Below are 17,280 nucleotides of genomic sequence, written 5' to 3'. Positions count from 1 at the left end.
GGGTTCTGGTACTTAATGAGAGCCCTTCACAATTTTTTAAATGCTCGACCCCTTTGCAGCTCAAAAGGTACAACAGTAAAGTCTATACTCGAGCCTATTTACCCATCGAGCTGGAGCTTATCCCAGTTTCCCCATAGCATGAAGCGACTAGAAGTATTGTTACTCCCCCCGGATGGGATGCATGTTTAACCCCCTCCCCAGCATTTCATTAGGCTGCCTTGACTATTTTTACCCATGGGCCGTAGAGGAGCAGCGTGAGAGTTTCAAATCCCTAAAAAAAACTTGAGGGCCCTCCCCCGCTAAGAACCAAGCGGCTGTCGACTGTAAGAAAAATCCTTAACCACCAGGTGCCAGTCGAGAGTGACAAAAGTGGTCGGTAAAAGAATGACTCGCCAAATACTCACACGAGAGGCACGCGAAGGTAGCCACAACAGGGGAAAATGCAAAAAATCCTTTGCAATGATGTAAACCTTTGTAAGCTGAAGGATAAATACCCAGAATTGCTGAATGATATTCACATATGCTAAAAATTATCTCATTATTAAGGAAACAGTTCCCAATGTTGAAAAGGCACAGATTCTTTACTCAGCAATGTCAAGACTCCTCTACTGAAGCCAACTACTATTTTAAATAAAAGAATTATTTTTTAAAGAAGATACTTCTGCCAAATAAATTTAATTTATCTTGTATGGGCAGGTCAGGTTCCTTGATGAACAACTCAATGAAACAGTGTAGCGTTAAAGTTTTGCTTTAAAGTGGAATCAACATTTCATGAAAATGTCAACATTTGTAATTCAGGATCTAACAAGAGATATGCAGAAGGACCTCAAAATGCAGTGTGTCAACACCGTATTAATTTTATTTTTATTTTGGGCTTAACTAGGACTATCCTTAAATGTTTCGCTACTACATTTCATAATTTGACTCATCATCGAGTGTATTTTATCTGTATGTTTGGTAAACCGTTTTAAAGCCACATTTTACTGATGACCATCATGAAAACCTCACTGTACTGTCATGTAACTCAGAGACAAGCAAACACCGCCATAAACCTGAGAGGAAGAGGTGGAAAAAAAGATCACAAAGAAAAGGAAGGAGAATAAGTAAGTTTTTATTAATTTTACAGCTGACAGAAAGAGTAAAAAGGGTTTATGGAACTGTGTTTACATATGCATGACCGTTGTGCACTTTACGGACGGAGAAATGTCAAGTCAGATAAAGAGGAAAAGGTGGGAAAATAATTGACCTAAAGGTATGAATTTTTCTTCCTACTGAAATATACCAACCTATGTTCTTATTGAGTAACGTTTATAAAGTTTTGTACCATCCCACACAAGTTGGACCGGTGCGATATATGTCAGAATTATCTTTGCCCCATGTTCACCTTTCTTTCGATCCGAGCTCAAAACGTATCCACATTGTTCGTTTGTTAGTAAAATTCAAATTAATGTCTACTTCTGTATTATTTAGGTGGTTTAAAATATAATTTCCTTCATTTTTTTTAATCTTTATCATCTTTGAAATTATAATCATTACCAGACAAAAGTGTGTATGTTATACTTCTTTAAAAGGAAAACCAATTATCAGGGGATAATTTGAATATATCAACAAAGTTGAAATGGTAAATTGGCCACCGTTACGATTATAAAATCACACACAACCCACAATTCTTCTATTCGCTCCGACGAAGGGCTAACGCTCGAAATGTCAGCTTTTATAATCGTAACGGTGGCCAATTTACCATTTCAACTTTGTTGATATATTCAAATTATTTTGTTACCCCCACCGACGCAGCCCCAAACAGTTTCTTTAGAAACTATCAGCCTTTATTCAATTATCAGGGGGTGGAGGATTTGGAGAAACGGGGGAGGGGGGGAGGGGAACAGTCGTCATCAATAAAGTAGAAAGGGGAGGACCATAAAAATTGACTGCTAGTCAACTGCCAATGAGGGGGACACACCAGTCCCATAGGGATTCCATATAATCAATTTATCACATTTTCCCATTGTTATATATTTTTCAATCGCATTTCCCTTTTTTTAGGAGGAAATCTTGTCTAAACTGATAAAAATGGATGAAATGATAACGCAAATGGAAAGAAATGTAGAAGAATTGAAAGAACAGAACAGAAAACTGAAAGAAAATTTACAAAATCGAAAGAGGCACACAAACAACCGGACAGGAGATAGCTGGTATGTGATGGTGAAATGTGTACCAGCCCATGACTTTATGCAACCAATTTACGGTTCACTCTGTCTAAAGCATATCCTCGCAACTGCAACATGTTTTCATTTCTCTTTCCCCATTTCCTCAATATTCTCACTGATTATACAGATACCGTATTTAGCCTTGCGACTAACGATGAAATTTAAGACAGTAAAGATGTCCTAGTATAGCGCTTTAGATGAGATGGGCATTCATAGGGATGACTAATGGGTGAAAATTAACACAAAAAAAATTCTCCAATTACCCCCCCCCCCCCTCTCTTATCACCGATAAATAGTGACTAGCACCTTAAGAAATTATTTACAACAAACTTGAATTCCTTGGTTTAAGTTAATCACATATTCCCATTGTTCAATTTCTTTTTTTTGTAGGAAGAGATCTTGTCAAAACTGATAAAAATGAATGAAAAGATGGAGGAAATGGAAAGAAAATGAGACAAATTAAAAGAAGAGAATGAAAACCTGAAAGAGCAAATTTGCAAAATCGATAGGGGCATACAGACAACCGGAGAGGAGATGATCGGTAGGTGATGTTAAAACTTGTACCGGCCCATGACTTTATGAAGGAAGTTACGGTTTCCACTCTGTTCAAAGCATATCCAATGCAATTCTGCAGCATATTTCCCTCTCTCTCTCTCTCTCTCTCTCTCTCTCTCTCTCTCTCTCTCTCTCTCTCTCTCTCTCTCTCTCTCTCTCTCTTTCCCCCCTCTCTCAATATTCTCATTGATTATACAGATGCAGTATAAAGCCTTGCGACTAACGGTGAAATCTAAGACAGTAAATATGTCCTAGTATAGCGCATTAGATGAGAGATGGGCATTCATAGCGTGATGACTAATGTTTGAATAATTTCTTATACCCAATTTTCCCTCAGACTTTAGAGCTTAAGCCTTAACTCTCTTCATGCTACTAGTAATGAACTTTCTTTTATAGGTTCTTATGTTTTATAGAAGGCCAAAAACAAAGGGAGATGACACGGAATACTTGTTAGATAAAATTTCTGCTGGTGGATGACTTGAAAAGATCACTCGCCAATGATATTACAAAAAGTTGAAGATAAATTTTACTCCACTGTGAGCATAATTTCTCGACAACTTCACAATTCCGTCTTGCGTGAGTGTGTTCATCGTTAATCCTCTCACACAATGACATCACAGAGGCAGGTAAGCAAACAGAGTATGTATATGAGAACGATCCTTCGCAGTAAAGCACTATTTGAGCAATAGTGAAAATCAGACCTGAAAAAAAATTAATTTGAATTAATTTGATGGCCTGCTCCCAGTTGGCTTGTTAGCTCAATTGGTAGAGCGCTGCACTAGTATCGCAGAGGTCAGTGGTTCGAGTCCCGTACAGGTCTGATTTTCACTATTGCTGAAATAGTGCTTTACTGCGAAGGATCGTTCTCATATACGTCTCATAACCGCAGTTCACACATATGTTTCATATGTTTGTTGTTGTCAAACAGAGTATGTCGTCTGCTACTTGAAATCGGGGGTCGGAAACGCAGTTTGCAGTGAAGCTAGTGGAAAGTGTTTGCGGTCAAGGGACTGGCACAAGGTTCAGCCCAGAAGTTAAAAGTAATGCTTGAAAGGCATGAGGAGCAGGTAGAAACAATTAAGGTATGAGGAAAAGCAAGGAGAACTGACAGAAATACAAGAGCCTAAGTAAAATTGTGGTGAGTTTCATTTCTTAAACTCGGCTATTCATACAATTTTGAGTTGTTTCCGTTTTTCTTTAAAAAATGTGTGGGCAATTTTTTTTCTCATTAGTTATTTCATTCGTCTAAAAGAATGCGGTAATTGTACTATTATTATAACAATGTTAAAGTGCTATATATATTTTCTCGACAGATTATATTTCATAGGATAAGTGGAGCTGCATAAGCACCAGCGAACGATTTTTTACTAATTTCAGTTTTTTCGTTATTTTCATTTTACCTTTCCATCTTATAATACTCAGCTCTTATTCGTTACCTAAGCAAAACATTTTCAAACACCTTTTTAGCCGTTTGGCCATTCTCGATTTCGCTAAAACTAGGTTTAGTAGCAACATCAATTTCATCGGTCGTTACCTTTATTCAAATGTTATTCTACGGGTTTTCGCTCGAATTTTTTATTTATCTTCCTTTCCTCTTTCTAATCAATATCGTCATCAATTCATTGCCCTCGAAATTCTTTTTCGCTTTCAAATATATCATTACCTTATTTCTTTTCAATCCCTATTTTCTTTGACAATTAACATATGTCATAGTCTTTTGTACCTCGACTTTTATGCTGTTTGGAAATACGCAATAATTACTGCACTGATGATAAATTATTACCGTCAGGAAACTCAGGGAATGACAACCCAAAGCAAGAGGAGGCAAGATCAGCAAGAAAAGCAATTGAAAAAGGTACGATTTTTTTTTCCAGCACCGTCATGACATCTCTACTAAAGCCAAAAACTTCTTAAAATACTTAGAATTCGTTTAATGTTTACTTTACCCACTAGATTTCATTTTTCTTGTATGCGCAGTTCAGGTTCCTTGATGAACAAGACAGTTAATTTAATTTAGTCTAATTTAGTCCATTAAGTTTTGCAGTGGGGAAGGACTAGAAAGGAATATAGGAACCATTCGTGCTAGTCCACCCTCCCACCCATCCCACCCCAGGGGAGGACATCCACCACACAGTAATCTCGTGTGTGGGAAATTAACGTCTCCTACCCCAACCCTGCAGGAGACGGGACCTCCATTTATTCGTCCCTATCCGAGAAGACTAGAATATCTAACCTTTTTTTGATGTTTTAGAAAGGTAGCAAATTCTTCTCAATTATTTTAAGACCCTGAGTGTTGGTCCGGCCGGGACTCGAACCCTCAACCTCCCGCACAACAGTCCAGCGGTCTATCCATTGAGCTAACAGTGAGACGGAGCTGCAAGGTAATTGTTTATAACCATAATAGCTTTGCTTTAAAGTGGATTGATCATTTTATGAATGAACGTGATTTTGATGGTTGAGGAAAAATAAGTTCCTAAACTATAACTAGTTCAACCCCGATTGTCGACATTATTTGTTATTCAGAATCTAACAAGAGAGAGGCTCGAGGATGAAACTCCAATCGCGGTATGTCCGAAAGGCAGACCACTATGTTTTAATTTGGATATATCTACAAAGTTGAAATGGTAAATTGGCCACCGTAACGATTACAAAAGCTGACGTTTCGAGCGTTAGCCCTTCGTCGGAGCGACGACGAAGGGCTAACGCTCGAAACGTCAGCTTTTGTAATCGTTACGGTGGCCAATTTACCATTTCAACTTTGTTGATATATCCAAATTATTTCGTTACCCCCACCGACGCAGCCCCAAACAGTTTCTATCGAAACTATCAGCCTTCACTCTATGTTTTCGTGGCTAATAATTATTGTTGACACGAGACGATCAAAATCTAATGCTAAGCTGAATATATTAGACCGTACCAGAAAAAAAATGATAGTCAGTCGCAAAATGGTCACCATACTCGAAACTGTACACTGCCAACATCCTCCTGATGTGTGAAACTCGCATTAGATTGCGTAAGTATGGAACAATTAACATAACCGCTAAACATAACGAAAAAGCAGCAAGCGAAGTCGATCGGTATGTCAAGGAGTGAAACGCGACTTGATTCTTGGTGATAATGTACTTTCGCCGATATAACTTTTTCTCCTCCCTACCAACAGCAATGTCTGTTGTCGAATACCGTATTCTGCTGTATCAGTTCAGCGAGAAAATCGATTGGGAAACTTAACGACAACACTTGATATTTATCTTCAAAGCTATCCTTCCTGATGGCTCTGAAGACCATATCACAGACCGCGTTACTTTGTTGCTTAGCAAGTTGGAGGATAAGAATATTCTCGGAATTGATCGTCTTAATGTATTGCATGAAGGATCTATCAAAAGGAATTGGAAAATGGGATTTCATTCTTACAGGAAAACAATTTGAAATTAAAAGGGCTACAAACAATTACTGGAGAAGATAAGTTTTGCACTCGAACTGACTCTCATGAACTGCAATGACTTATTGAAATCTGCCGAGCCAAAAATCTAATAACTCGTGGAAGAAAACGAATAGAAAATATCATAAATTTCAAGGCATTGTTCGCAGAATTAAAACAACAGGAGAATTTGGGGATAAGAAGACTAGATCTTTTGAAAACCATAGTAAGTGAATAAGAGAAACCCAGAGTTGCGCAGATTAATCGAGGAGTTTGAAAAGAGGGCATTTTAGAACATTTGAGCAAGAGCATGCGCATGGCCGGGTAAGAGATAGTCCCACATCTTTCAAAATGCTCAGCCGCCTCTGTTTTTGGTAAACCGTTAGAAGCATTCTGAAGAGCAATTTTTACCTGCTGACCCTTTTTGCAAAGGATAAACCTCACTGCATTGTTATGTACCTCCGGGACCAGCAATGCGGCCGTTAAGAGAAAAAGAGGTGAAAGAAAAGAACGAGAAGAAAAGAAAAAAAAGTATTTTTTCTATTTTACTCTCGACCGTCAAAACTTTATTTGGTTCAAGTGGATGGTAGTTTATATGTATTATTCCGAGTGCATTGTTTCCATTGTTCTATATTTTTCAATCTCATTTCTTTTTTTTTTTTTAAGCATGAAAAGTTAACGGAAATGGATAAAAGGATAGACGAATTTTAAAGAAGAGAACATAGAGCTTAAAGTAAATTGCGAAAACTAAAAGAGGCACAGAGACGACCGGACAGAAGATAACCGGTATGTGATAATAAAACGTGTACCAACCTATGACCTGGGTGGTTAACTAGTGTATGAATGATTTCTTATGCCTAATTTTCCCTCGGAGTTTAGAACTGAAGCCCTATCAGCTAATTTCTCCTAGCAACTTCAACAGTATGAGAGACACACCAGGCACCCCAGGGAATCTCATTGTCATTTACAATTCTTCGTGATAGGTTCATACTAAGTTTTTAAGGCTTGCTGAAAGAGCAGTCCATATCTATCGCATACGGAGCTGTGACTTTTCCAAAGTCTTGTTGATCATAACCTTCCTTAGGGGACCAGTACTAGCTATTATTTTTTACCAGTGAGGTCGGAGAGCGTTATTTTTTTAATTTTTTCATTGCCATTTTTTAATAATAAAGTGATTAACTTAACATGCTAAAGCATGACCTGTCCCTTTAACAAGTTTAAGTGTTTCTGCATTACGACAGAGCAACACAAACCCAGTGTAACTTTCAGTGTTTTAATTGTTGAGTGATTAACTTTCTTTTATGGTTGCTTATGTGGCAATAGGAGACCAAGAGATTGTCCGCTTCTAAGCGAAAGAGTATCTCGCCTGCCACTTAAAATCGGGTCGGCAACCCAGTTTACCGTGTGAAGCTGGTGAAAAGTGCCTGCGGTCTGGAGACCATGAAGGTGTCAACCGTCACTGGCACCAGATCCGGGATGGCCCAGCTGGAACCGGACGTCTTAAAGGTAATTTAGACTGAGTTAAGTCAATTAAATCGTATGATGTGCATATTGAATGAGTGAGAGAGCCAGACATGGCCGAGTAAAGCATGCCCGTGTTTCGTCACCTCGTTCCTGGTCTAATAGTTTTTTCAATTTCGATAATTTTTGTCTTAGCCTGCCCTAATTACATCATTTCATCTTTTAGAATATAGGTTTCACTTTGTTACACTTTTAAAACATTCCCAAACACGCCGATCTAAGGCGAAGAAAAATTCTAGGAAATATGGCAGAACTCGTAGAAGTTGAAACAACTCATGACGGTGAACCTCTATCAGCAGAGCAAGTTCGAGTAGAACAAATCGTACAAAGATTTTTACAGCAGAGAGAACAATTTTACAATGATGCACCGGAAGTGGATGCCGATAACGACGAAAGCGAATCGGAAGAACAACACTCTGCTACAACGGACGAAAGACAGTTGTCCGAGTTGCCTCGAACCACGGGTCACGATTGGCGAAAGTTTATACTCGTTCGAGGAAAACCCGGTACGGGCAAGAGTTATGCTGTAAAAAATGCAATAAGAGCATCTTTACAACGAGATTCTAGAGTTCTGTATGCAACACCCACTGGCATACTTTCCACCGTATACACGAGTACTAAACGTTGTCCGGCATTCTCTGCAAATACGGTTCACAGCGCTTTCAGGTATCCCGTAGGCGATTCGCAATCACCGCAGATCAATTGGGATATAGGAAATTATGATTTACTCGTTCTCGATGAAATTTCCATGGTATCTTCTAAAATTTTCGATCACGTAGCAAATACTTTAACGCAGTTACGCGTTAGACCCGTTGTACTCTTGTGCGGTAATCAATAGCAGCAGAACCAATAGCAACTATCGATGGTCGAATCACCACTACCAGTGGAATTTGCAGAATCGGTTACTTTATTCCAATTCAATTGTGATTAACTTTGTTCAACAACACAGATGTGTAGATCAAGAATTTAATGATTTGTTACATCTGTTGCACTATTTCAAGCCAAGTACGCATACCATTCGAAAACTAGAAGAAGGACGCGTATTATCTAGGCACGAACCCAATGACTTAGACATATTGAATATATTTAAAGCAAACTCAGGAGCATTGATGGTCACAGTCAGTCGTGCAGCCACTTCGAGAATAAACATAGTGGCTGTCACCAATCTTTTCGAAGAATCCGAATATCTAGGCTCTAATTGGTATGATAACCAACATGAATCCACTCGACCATTGTATCGAAACGTGAAAGTACTCATCATTTGGAATAGAAACAAAGAATTGTGGGTAGTCAACGGTCAGACGGGTACCGTAGTGACAATGCAAAATGCAACCGTTTTCATAAAGTTGCCCAATGCCAGCCAATGTAGTTGCAATTTTTCCCGTGACTGAGAAAAACGATAACGACAATAGAACTTTTTACCCTATTGTACCAGCATATTCCTGCATTATATGCAAGATTCGAGGACAAAATTTGAAAGATGATTCTTTGGTTGGATTCTCAATTTGTACCTCAATTTTGTATGCTGCATATATGGCTCTATCTAGAATTAGAAAGCTTGATGATCTTATTCATGACCACAACTAACTCCGATTAATATAAACCAATTCTAAAAAATGCAGATTAAACTTTTTTCCAGACAATGTATACTCCAAAGAAGAACGCTGCTTCTCCTGGTAGCTGCAGAGGAATCAATTATTTTAACCATTTTCCTCGGCAAAGTGCCTTATGGAGCTATCACGGAGCCAACACCTGATAGTAACATGTTAGATAAGGCAAAATCCATGAATTGCGAATACACAAAAAGACCGAAAGTTGGCTTGAGCGAATTGGCTGATACTGTGAGCTCCAACGAAGATCGAGTTAAGCACATGTCCGCCAATTTAGATCACGACGAGATCGCTACGGCTTTAGATCAATTGGATGACGTCCTTCATAGCTTTAATAGAAGAGGGGATTAATGCGGGAGTTGGCAAAAAAAGAGAATAATATCTAGTTAAAGAGGATGCGCAAACGGATCAAATCTTTGATCGTATGGAGCATCTGGGAATGATACTCCACGTGGTGGGAAGCCACGTCAAACAGGTAAGAGCTTTAGTCTGGGAACCGAAAGAGTACAGTAAAAAATGCGACCATCTAAATGCTAGGGAAGAATTTAAAGTGAATCCCAATATCGAAACCTTAAGGACATGGTGGATCACGCAGACCGTAACTAGTGAAAAAACATTCACTCCGGCAACCTCTAGTGGTAAATATCTTTATTTGAAGAGCTCGAAAGCAGTGCTTCATCCGAAGACGAATCTTCTTCTCACGATCAAAGGGCTGCGGTCGATGTCACGAGAAAACAAGTGGATTCTCTTAGAGAACTAGCAGAAGAACAAAATGCAGAAACTTCACATGTACACTCTTCTAAGAAAAAAACAAAGAATAGTAAGAAAAGAAAGAAGTAAACAATTGTACCTTTCAGGTTTAAAGCTCTCCTGGTATAATTAGTGAGAGGTACTTTGCCTGGTTTCACAAGTGACAGGTACTTTGCGTTTTTCTTTTGTTTCTTTGTTTTTCTCCTACTTTTAGATGGCAACGCGTGATGTAGAAGAATTTGACTTGACCCCTGATTGCGACATGGAGGTGTCGAGCGAGAGTTCGTTTCCACGTTCCGTGGAGAACCTGTGTTTGATCACGGCCGCCGAACAACAACAAACGGAGACGGAGAAACAACACCAAACTCTCACAGTAGATTTGACCGATCAAGTCAAAGCCAAAAAAAGATAAATAAAAAACTAAGAAGAAGAGAACGTCCACTTCCAGAGACGACCATTCTCCCGACGAAGACAGGAGGAGAAGAAGGATCAGAACCAATGAAGTGGACAGGAGAGCGACCCATGCTTCGTCCGAAAGGACAAGATAACACACCACGAGACCACACGACACGGAAACTCAATCGAGGAATAATCCTTATTACAATAGTGAGTGCTATCATTTTACTCAATCACTACAATATAAAGAACAAAATGACTATCCGATTTTCGTATCTATTCTATTATAGAAACCTGTTACAATTGTGGAGAGGGTACATAAAGAAATTCTGTAGAAATCCGAGGAGAAGAATACCACGGAGATTCAATTTTGTCATCCAAGGAGGCACCATGCAAGCACACTTTCACGAAAGTCGACACATTAGATGTAAATAGTAACCATTTGTATTCACGTTAAGAAAAAAAAATTCCAAGATGCACTATGTGCAAAAAAAAAAAAAATTGCACATGCACTATGTGCATAAAAAAAAATTGTACATACACGTTACGTTTGTAGTTTGTAATAGTTACCTTTTTAAAAGTTCTACTGGTACTTTGCATATGAAAAAAAAGGAAAAACACAAAAAAATTGTAACTATAAGTTCTATTTCGACAGCCCAGCTACAATGAGCTCAGTTGGCAACTGAGTGATACCCCCAACATGATGACTTGTGCTGAAATGAAACAGTGTTCAGCATATTTCGTGATGCGTGGATAATACCTTTTTATAGGGGGGACTGGGAAACCAAAAAAGATACTTTGCAAAAAAACTACACCTTCTTTCTGTTATTATGACAAAGGAGTAAATAAAAACTAATAAAAAAAAAACCAAGACAACGTGCTTTTTCTTATTAGAACTAAGGACTAAATAATACCTTATAAAAAAAAAAAAACAAAAAAACCAACAACAAAAAACCACAACCATGCAGCAAAAGTGAAGATTGAAAGAAGAAACGAATTTACCTTTACAACTCTTAACTTAAGAACCATTAGAAATATATCTTACCTGAAATTTGGCTTGGACAAACCGCTGCTGCTCATTTCAATGACGAGGGATCATTGGAACGTCCAGAAGAATACGTTTACCCACCAACAAAGAGGCCGGCAACATCTATGATATCCTCTTTCTTGTAAGCCTAAGTAAGACAACCCAGGTCACTTAAGCTTCGACAAAACTCACCCATGTTTCAATGTGATTATCAAATAGTTACCATGAAGACCAAATTGTAGAATCCAAGTTTCAAATCGTACAATCTCAAAATGGAATGTTTAAGGTCTCGATGGTTGAATATTTTTTTGCGTATGATTTTCTTGAGGATAGAAGCCGTCAGTTGAATCGTAGGAAAAAAGATGAAGACCACATTTCTTGTACGTAGGATAGAAGCCGTCTTTGAATCGAAGGAAAGAGGAGAATGACCAAATCTTTTTCGCGTACGATTTTAGAGAAGCCGTCTGTATGCGAGGAGAGGAGATAAAAAGGAAAGTTTTTTTTCACGTACGATATCCAGTCTGATATTCGCTATTGCATAAATAGCGCTATCTACTGCCAGGATCGTGCATCATACGTATCTAATACCGCAGTTCAAAATATATGAACTTCATATATTTATTGTATCTCATTTATCACTTTCACGGGTTTATTACGAATCAACTTAACGGCCTGCTCCCAGTTGGCTTGTTAGCTCAATTGGTAGAGCGCTGCACTAGTATCGCAGAGGTCAGTGGTTCGAATCCTGTACAGGCCTGACATTTTTTTTTTTTTTTTTCAGGTCTGATTTTCGCTATTGCATAAATAGCGCTATCTACTGCGAGGATCGTGCATCATACGTATCTAATACCGCAGTTCAAAATATATGAACTTCATATATTTATTGTATCTCATTTATCACTTTCACGGGTTTATTACGAATCAACTTAACGGCCTGCTCCCAGTTGGCTTGTTAGCTCAATTGGTAGAGCGCTGCACTAGTATCGCAGAGGTCAGTGGTTCGAGTCCCGTACAGGCCTGATTTTTTTCAGGTCTGATTTTCGCTATTGCATAAATAGCGCTATCTACCGCGAGGATCGTGCATCATACGTCTCTTTAATACATTAATATTCTAGGAAAATAACTTCTCGTTGTTAAAGGATTTTAAAACAGCTGATCATTATCTCGGATTAATTTGTTGGTAAAAAAAAAAAATTAAGCGCGGACAGCTCACGACCTTAGATCGAAACTAAATTACCACTTCACTCTTCATCTAATCTTTATTGTCACTGAAACACTATGTGTATAATTCGACATTTTTAACGAGTAATTCAATACTTTGTAAACGTTGTTCGGTTTAGTTAATTTCTTCGTTGGTAACCTGTATTTACTAAAGTGGCTCAATTCTCGGTCGTTCATTTGCTTGTTCCTTGTTTTCTTATTGTAAAAAAAAACAAGTGGTTTCCTCTTTTTTTTTTACAAAAGAATAAAATGTAACAGACAACAAGAGTGCAAAAAATTACCATGATGGTAACCCTTTGAATCCAAGAGTGACCAGCATCTAATTTCTCCTTACAATATCAGCCCTGAATCACACATCAAGGTCCTGAGAATTAAGGAAAGGATCATCACTTGGAGAAGCTCTTGATCGTTACACAAATTCTCCATGTCAGTACTTTAGGAAATGTATAGAGAGCAGTATGGAGAATATGTATGTTGATGTTAGTGTATGAAGTTTCTGGTTTAACAAAATTTAAGAATTATAAAGGTTACAATGAACATTACCAACACAAGCAAAGTGATGGTTCCATAACGCATGAGTGGGGTGATGGGAACAGAACGTACAACTTCTTTAGCCTTGCTCCACTTGTGTGGACCCTGCAGTCTCCACTGAGCTGGCCCACAAGAACCTATAATCAAATTCCAAGCCAACGAGGGGTATCTCCATAACTGCGGCCTTACACGGAAATAAGATGTTATCTTGTCAATGTAAGGAATGGGGTCTTGTTGAATGGTGTGTCTTGCTGAGGCATAGTATATGCTCTCACTTCCTTGCTGGTCTTGCTTCATGTTGTGGAACATTTTCTCTACCGAAGGGAGTTTGATTGTTCCTTTACACAGCTCTTAAAACCATCCAGCTTGGATTTCAGAAACTGACAGTAGACCACCAGAAGCTGGCTGCGTAAAACCTACGAATGCTAATGAGGCTCCAATTTCTGGAGCAAAAACATTTTTGAAGAGCTTCATTTCGTTGGTGCTTTCCTCCAAAACTTGACCTTTAACTTTGTCATCTAAAAATGGCAGATCAATATGATACCCAGTACAACAGACTATAACATCAGATGCTGTTTTTGTCCCATCAGTAAAGGTAACATTGTTTCCTTCTAATGCTGCAATGTTAGGTTTCACTTCAATATTCCTCCTCTGAATGTGATGAATTAGCGTAGGGCTTACAGTGGGCTGGGTTTGACGAGCTTTCATTTTGGGGTTTAAATTCCAGCGCCAAGGGCTTCCCACCACACTTTGAACTAGCAACTGAAAGACAAAATTTGATAAACTCCATGGAAGCCAAAAGAACAGACGACAGGCATAATGATCAGTTGGGTAGCCATGGACGTAGTTGGGTATAATCCATGCACCAGATCTTGTTGAAATACAGAGGGGTTTTTTTCTTCCCAATTCTGCCACATTGACTGCAACATCTACAGCACTATTTCCTATACCAACAACCACAACCTTCTTTCCCATGACCTCATTGCTGATTGCATCTTTATGGTCAACACTATGGAGTATTCTGCCTGTGAATGTTTCCTGACCATCAAAGTGAGGCATGTTTGGTTTGGCATGATGCCCAGTTGCTATAGCAACACACTTGACAAAGGTTTCCTTGGAACCACCTTGATGCATTCCTGCACTGTCCACTTTCACCCATGTTATTTTCCATCTCTTAGGGAGCTGCTCAATGCGAACCACCTTTGTTTTGAAACTAATGTTCTCTGATACCAAAATGCCCAGCATAGTTGTTGATATACTCTGCCATGTGCGAGTGGTGAGGATAATCAGGAAAGTCTTCAGGAAATGGGAAGTCAGAGAAGCAGTAGTTGTGTTTTGAGACATTTCTGTGGAACAAAGATTCTGAGTTTAGCATTCAGTGACTCATGTGAGTACGAGATATGCCGGTAATTAAACTTTAAACTGAAGCCTGGGTGCACGGAAAAAATGTCCCAAGTCACTGGACCCTTTCATTCCTGAGATCTGATTGTTAATTCTCCCGTACAGCTGCTGTACATTTCCTTGTAAATGAGAAATGAAAATTTGTTGTTGGATCAAGACAACTTCTACCTGAAAAGTTTGTGTATTCTCATTATCTGTTTGTTGGATAATGAATAGAATGATGTTCTAGGGAGAAGTCAGATGTTAATTGCTTCGAGGAATTACAGGCTGGGTTACAATAGACTGCTTTGAGTTGAACATGAGAGGTGAGTTGAGCACCACAAGAGAAATTCCATTTGTACAAGAAACCATGTATTATTTTGTTTATCACATAAACACCATAGACCTTTACTGATGAGAAAAGATGACATTATAGGTGAATGAACCTGACAAGTGACATTTCAGAAGCTGATTGGCAATATCAAACCTACATAAAAAGTTATTGCAATTTTACACAGGTGAAGTTAAAGTTTTTTTCAGGAATGGAGATATTTATAAACCACAGCAGTTTGTACAATAAATAGTGTTATTTTTCCTACATACATATGAGTGAACTGCATAACTCCATATCCATGCTCTGTAAAATGCCACAGACCTCCAATGTGGTCAGTCTGTTCAAAAACAATGATCTTGAATTTGTCATCCAACAGACATTTTGCTGCAGCTATCCCAGTAATCCCAGCTTCAATAACTGCAACATCATAGTCTAAATGAAAGCTGATCTTTTAACCTTAAAAATCAGATAAAAATGTAGTGTTTAAGTAATCAGCGAAGAAAAATAAGTCTACTGTATTGCTTCAAACAAGAGCCCAAGCTCTAATGAGCACCCTTCCCTGAATAAGCGCTCACCCCCTACGGCACAATATTTAAACAATTGCTTCTCTTGAATAAGTGCACCCCCCTCCAATCTCTCTTTCTTAAATAATTTGTAGGAATACACGGAAACCTTGTTTCATAACTGCCTCCTGGTTAGCTTATGTTGTAGAGCATCAGATTGCTGTGCGGGAGAGTGAGGGTTCCAGCCCCAGACTGGACCACACTCAGGGTCTTAAAATGCTTGAGGAGAATGTACTGCCTTGCTATGACATCTGCAAATGATTAGACACTCTAATCTTCTCTCATAAGGACAAGACATCTGCAGGGCCTGTCTCCTGTACCTTCTTTGTACTGGTTAGTGGGGAAGTTAAAGAACTCACACACTTCTGTGTTAGTCATTCTGGTATTCCCGGAAAAGGATAGAAAACCGTAGGCCCTGTCCCCTGCATCTTCTCTCTACTGGTTAGTGGGGAAGTTAAAGAACTCGCACACTTCTGTGTCAGTCATTCTGGTATTCCCGGAAAAGGATAGAAAACCGTAGGCCCTGTCCCCTGCATCTTCTCTCTACTGGTTAGTGTGGAAGTTAAAGAACCTACACACTTCTGTGTTAGTCATTCTGGTATTCCCGGAAAAGGATAGAAAACCGTAGGCCCTGTCCCCTGCATCTTCTCTCTACTGGTTAGTGGGGAAGTTAAAGAACTCGCACACTTCTGTGTTAGTCATTCTGGTATTCCCGGAAAAGGATAGAAAACCGTAGGCCCTGTCCCCTGCATCTTCTCTCTACTGGTTAGTGGGGAGGTTAAAGAACTCGCACACTTCTGTATTAGTCATTCTGGTATTCCCGGAAAAGGATAGAAAACCGTAGGCCCTGTCCCCTGCATCTTCTCTGTACTGGTTAGTGGGGAAGTTAAAGAGCCAACACACTTCTGTGTTAGTCATTCTGGTATTCCCGGATAAGGATAGAAAACCGTAAGCCTTGTCCCGTCCATCTTCTCTGTACTGGTTAGTGGGAAAGTTAAAGAACCAACACACTTCTGTGTTAGTCATTCTGGTATTCCCGGATAAGGATAGAAATCCGTAGGCCCCGTCCCCTGCATCTTCTCTGTAGATGCAGGGGACATTAAAGACATTAAAGAACCCACACACCTATCACAAAGTGTAGGAAGGAAGATTCTGGCGTTGTGATCTGATCATGCGCTAAATTATAATTTTGGATAAAAATGCACATAAATGGCTTATTATAATGTACTTTCCTTGGTATCAAAACACTACCTTATAAATACATGAATGAGTTTTGATACTCTCCCAGTGATGCATGGAAAATAAATGTGTACCACATGCATGACTAGCTGAGGCAATCGGGACGATGCGGGCGATCAAAAGACCCTTACCTTACGAGTGAGTGCACTTCGAAAATACAGAAACTGTGAAACACTTGACTAACTCTAGTCTCCCTCGCAGCCGTTTTTTTTTTTTTGGATGTCACGCAACGCTCCCCCAAAAGAACGGCTGCTGACAACCGAACTACATTCCTTTCTCCGAATTGGCCAATCACAGCTCGGGTTCCATTTTCAGGAACCTTTTCGCGCCAGACTCACCTTTTGAGACTCCTCCAATCAGATATCGTTTTCTATCGCGATTCTCATGTGGAAAACACAAGACAAATGGCGGTGCTTGAAGGAGCTTTCGCAAAGCGTCGTCAAAGTTCAAAATTTTCGAGCTTAATGCTCACCAGAAGCTTGCAATTTAAAAAATTTTTAGTCGAGAAAGAAGATGTTTTTGTTAAGT

The 17,280-nt window shown here is 39.1% G+C and overlaps 1 long non-coding RNA gene and 1 pseudogene across 3 annotated transcripts; one reads left to right on the top strand and one right to left on the bottom strand.

The window, feature by feature from the left end:
- The first annotated feature begins 5,037 nt into the window (after positions 1 to 5,037).
- On the top strand, positions 5,038 to 11,804 carry LOC148726181 (uncharacterized). 2 transcript variants are annotated; one of them, XR_015990196.1, is made up of 4 exons: positions 5,038 to 5,143; positions 6,847 to 6,966; positions 7,504 to 10,667; positions 10,748 to 11,804. It is a non-coding gene; the product is annotated as an uncharacterized LOC148726181 (long non-coding RNA). The 2 variants fall into 2 exon arrangements; XR_015990195.1 differs by having other exon boundaries at positions 7,504 to 11,804.
- Positions 11,805 to 12,729: 925 nt separating this feature from the next.
- LOC148726180 (flavin-containing monooxygenase 5-like) lies at positions 12,730 to 16,539 on the bottom strand (annotated as a pseudogene). The gene is made up of 3 exons (XR_015990039.1): positions 16,417 to 16,539; positions 15,220 to 15,398; positions 12,730 to 14,582 (listed from the first exon to the last, which is right to left on the bottom strand). The product of XR_015990039.1 is annotated as a flavin-containing monooxygenase 5-like (transcript).
- Between the last annotated feature and the right edge of the window lie 741 nt (positions 16,540 to 17,280).

Source organism: Stylophora pistillata, chromosome 7 (genome assembly GCF_964205215.1).
Source record: "Stylophora pistillata chromosome 7, jaStyPist1.2, whole genome shotgun sequence".
Taxonomy (NCBI): Eukaryota; Metazoa; Cnidaria; class Anthozoa; order Scleractinia; family Pocilloporidae; genus Stylophora; species Stylophora pistillata.
Note: the sequence above shows the minus strand (reverse complement) of the source record. Positions and strands in the feature narration are given on the sequence as shown.